The sequence below is a fragment of the Fukomys damarensis genome, unplaced genomic scaffold (assembly GCF_012274545.1).
Source record: "Fukomys damarensis isolate Sample0158 unplaced genomic scaffold, DMR_v1.0_HiC HiC_scaffold_14, whole genome shotgun sequence".
In the NCBI taxonomy this organism is placed as follows: Eukaryota; Metazoa; Chordata; class Mammalia; order Rodentia; family Bathyergidae; genus Fukomys; species Fukomys damarensis.
In genome coordinates this window covers 65851367-65855709 of record NW_022900926.1, presented here as the reverse complement: position 1 = coordinate 65855709, position 4343 = coordinate 65851367, and positions in this window count along the sequence as shown.

Here is a 4343-nt window from a genome sequence, read left to right as displayed (position 1 = left end):
AGAGAGGCCCCGCCCCATCCGCGGGGGCGGAGCCTAGGCAGCCGGGGCTCTACAGGCTCCGGAAGAGCTGAGCGCCAGATGCGCTGTGCGCAGGCGCCCGGGAGGGACGCGGCGATTTGTGTGGTTCGCACGCGCGGGCGGGGTGAGAAAGACCAGACGCTGGCAATTGTCTTGGCAGCTTCTCGGCCGCTGGTAAGACTCGCCACGCTGTCCCCTGGCTTCATAGTTCATTCGGTGGACACTGTCCTTGTTCCCTTTTTTGTCCCAGGGACACCATCCTGAGGAATTTAGTGGTAGCGTGGCACTGGCACACGTCGGTCTCACGGGGATCTGTACTTACTGCGGTGGTTTCCTGATCTCAGCTGGGCAGGCAGAGGCGCCGATTTGCACCTGAAATTCCCACCAGACCGGATGACAGTGGCGAGCCGTGAGCCTCCCCCGCGGATGCCAGCTCGGCCACGGAGTTTGAGGGCCTGAGCGGGTCCTGCTCGCTCTCGCTTCCGCTGCCTGGCGAGGCTCGGGGAGAAGGTTGCGCTTCCTAGCCGGACTGGACGCAGTCACACCGCTGTCGCTGCTCGCTACCTCACGTGGAGGGTTTGGGCTCCGCGGATCAAGCAAGCCTGCCCTTGCCCTGCGCAGGAGGCCACGTTCGTAATTGCGGTCCTGCCTCTAGTTTCCATCCCGCCCTTTACAGCTGCAGAACATTTGGGTAGCCACGTTGAAGACTGCAGAGTAGCTTTGAAACCACTGTGATTTATTTTTAATGTAAATTATTGACAAATTTCAGTTACCAGGGCACCACATTACAGTGCTTAAGATGTACCCCAAACCAGTCCGTACGCACACTGTGTACCAGTAGACCTGCGGTATATCCTGTGAGCTATGAGGCTTCCATCAAGGAATTAAAGTACTTAAATATGGTTCTGGGGAAAATGTTCTTTCATGTCTTTCAGAATCTCTGGCAAAGCACTTAATGGGGCACTCAAAATGTATTACCAGACAAGTGAATCCGCAGGTGCTTTGAAGGATTTGGAAAGGAATCTGTCCACTTAAGCCTACAAGGGTTGCATTTTCTATTGCGCTCTTGAAAATTAAATGTCTATAAATGAAAGAAGATAAATTTGATGACATCAGATGATAGAACAGTGTAGAAAAGAGAAAAAAGATGAACAAGTCTGACATCTGAAAAGCAGGAACTATAAGAAAATAGAATCAGGATATAGCTGTGCACACCTGTAATCTAGCACTCTTTCGGGGCTGAGGCAGGAGGATCCCAAGTTTGAGCCCAGTCTGGGCAATTTAGCAGCATTAGAGACATTATCTCAAAAAACAGCAGGGCTAGGATGTAGCTTAGTGTAAAGGCACTGGATTCAATCCCCAGTACTGAAAAAAAGAAAATGAAGAGCAAGAAATTAATAATTCCAAAAAAATATCCCATATTTAGAAAACATGTTCTTAATGTTTGGGAAAGCCCAACAAGTGCTGAGGCCATAGCACAACAAACTGTAAAAAAAAAAAAAAAAATGTATATGAAGGTATATCACAAAATTTCAAAACTCCAGAGAAAAAATATTTTCAGAGTTTCCAGAAGGAGAAATCAAAGATTCACATTTAAGGAATTAGAAATGAGAATAGCATGGAAATTCTCCATAGAATTCCAGGAAGTTGAAATACTGTAGAGCATTAACTTCAAACTTCAGAAGAAAATAATGCTGACATAGAATTGGACCCCATCAAAAATCTTAGTTTTGAGTAGGATAAATACATTTTCAGATGTGCAGTCTCAAAAGATGTTATCTACCAAATGCCTTCTCTTGGCTACTCTGGAGGATTTTCTCCAGAATTAAAACGTCAGTCAAGAAGAGGAATATTGGAGGCCTACAAAACAAGACTCCAACAGAAGAGAGAGAAGTCTCAAGATGAAAGCTGAAAACTTGTAATTTAGAGGATTTGGGCCTCCAGGATTTAGGATTTAGTTTAGAGGATTCAGGCCTCTGGGAGAAGTATCTCCAGAAAATAGTGAAGCCTGCAGCCACTTATTTGAACATTAGAAGAGATATTCCCAGTTAGGTAATGATAAATAATATCCACAAGGGAAAGCCAATAAACAAAGCAGGCAATTTTTGAATCTAGTAAAGACAACATAATGTAAAAATACAAAAAGGGAAATGTAATCACAGCCCATGCCTCAACTGAATGATCATTACATATTACCAGGCAAATATTGATGTCATATGTGTGTGCAGACACTGGGGTTCAGAAAGTAAGGACAGGAGAGCTGGAGCCAAGAGGTTCAGAGAAAAACCTGTAGTGCAGAAAATGCCTCTCTAAAATATGGGAGTCGGTTCCAAAACTAGCAATTATCAGATAAATTTGGAGGAAGGAGCTAGGAGTAGTAATGTGTGGTGTGGGCAAAGGCTATTTTTTGCTACAAACCTAGAAATACTATTTGAATTTTTAAATCTGTAAATGTATTACTTTGATAGAATGCAGAAATTTAAGTTTTAAAGTATGGTGGCATAGCTAGAACAAGGCATACCAAGTGGCACAATTACAGTATTATTCAAACTCCAATCTACACTAACGCTTTGGGGGGGTAACCGGGGATCAAACTCAGGTCCTTGCGCTTGCAAGGTAGGTGGCAGAACTGCTGAGCTAAATCCCTGGCCCTACACTAACACTTTTTAAGATTGTTATTACCACACATTACTCTGCAGTGAATGGTAAACTAAGAGTCATTTGTAGGAAAATGGATGCACCTTGAGATAAGAAGTGAAATAAATCAGACACATAAGCTTAAATATCACATGGTTTCTCTTACATGAGAAACTCAAGATATAAATAAAAAGCAAAGGACAATAGGAAGCAAAGAATTACATCTCAAACGGGAAGAGGATCAAAAAATGGAGGGGGAAGGGAAGGGATTGGAAGGGGATGGAAACAGAATGAAGATGTGTTATGTGCACAAACCAATTCCACACAAGGAAGATAAACGTTTGTACTACAAACACAATAAAATAAAAACTATAGTAAAAATCATTATTACCCTGCTACAGTTCACTGCAGTGAAGGGGAGGAAAAGTCAGACTAAGGTTTCTTTCCTGGGAGACCAGTAGCAAAGCTGTGTATAAAATTCAGTGTAAAAGGAGCAAAAACAACTATTTTGGGGGCTGATCCGATCCTCAGATACCTGTAGGGTGAATGACAGGGAATAGAAGACAGAGACAAAATTCAAGGTATAACTGGACTGGGAGAAATCTGCCTCTAGTGGACAAGCTCGACAATCTCCTCGGTTGACCTACTTTTATTACCCAGCAAGAAGTGCAGGAGGAGGGGTAGTGTACTTTTCCTGGAAAGATGACTGTAGTAAGAAAGGGGAAATAAAAAATGAAGAACAAGTTAAGCTTCACAAAGGGAACAAGTTAATGCAGATTAAATCCTTCCCTTATACCTAGATTCCTGCATTTTTTGCATTGTCCTCAGCAGATGTTATCTTGCCTTCGGAGCTCTGTGATTATGAGCTTTTCCTTTCCAGCCAGGAAGCATGCAGGCTTCCACACACTTTCCTAGTCCTAAAGCAGATCATGCTGGCTTTGAGACTAGGGGGCCTAAGTCATGTAGCCTGGTCCCCAAAATCTTCCTCACATAGTTTGAGCCCCAACAGATTATTCCTCCTTTGCCTCCAACCTTACAGCAGACAGACACATTTTCCCATACTCTGTTCTACTTACCCAGCATCAGTTTGGGAGAGAACCTAAAACTGAGTAGATGATTTTCATAAAAGAGAAAATAGTTAAATACAGAAAATAGATAAGAACCAGATTTTTCTGTTACTTGTACACCAAAATATCCTATCTGTTGCAGCATTCATCTGTGAAGGAATAATTTCTACAGAATTTATCCTCCTACTTTAATCAACTAGGAAACCTTACAATAGTAACCTTTTTCCTTTCAGACAACAGGAAGTAAAGGATGATGACGATGATGATGATGATGATTTTGCAGTACTGAGGGTCAAACTGAGAAATACTCTATTACTGACCTTTACTCCAGTCCTTTTTATTTTCAGACAGGGTCTCATTAAGTTACGCAGGTTGGCCTTAAACTTGCCATCCTCCTGCTTCAGCCTCCTGAGTGCTAGAATTACAAGAGCATCTCCATACTGATTGATTAGGATTTGAGAAAGAATAAATGGGACAAGTAGTATGGTTGTGCTAGTTTCCACTATGTTGATAGATGAAATCAGTGAAACAAAAGACTGGCTTCTTGATAAGTTCCATAAAACAGATCCACTTGTGGCTACACTGATAGTGAAGAGAGCAACATAGCCAACCTGTACTAGC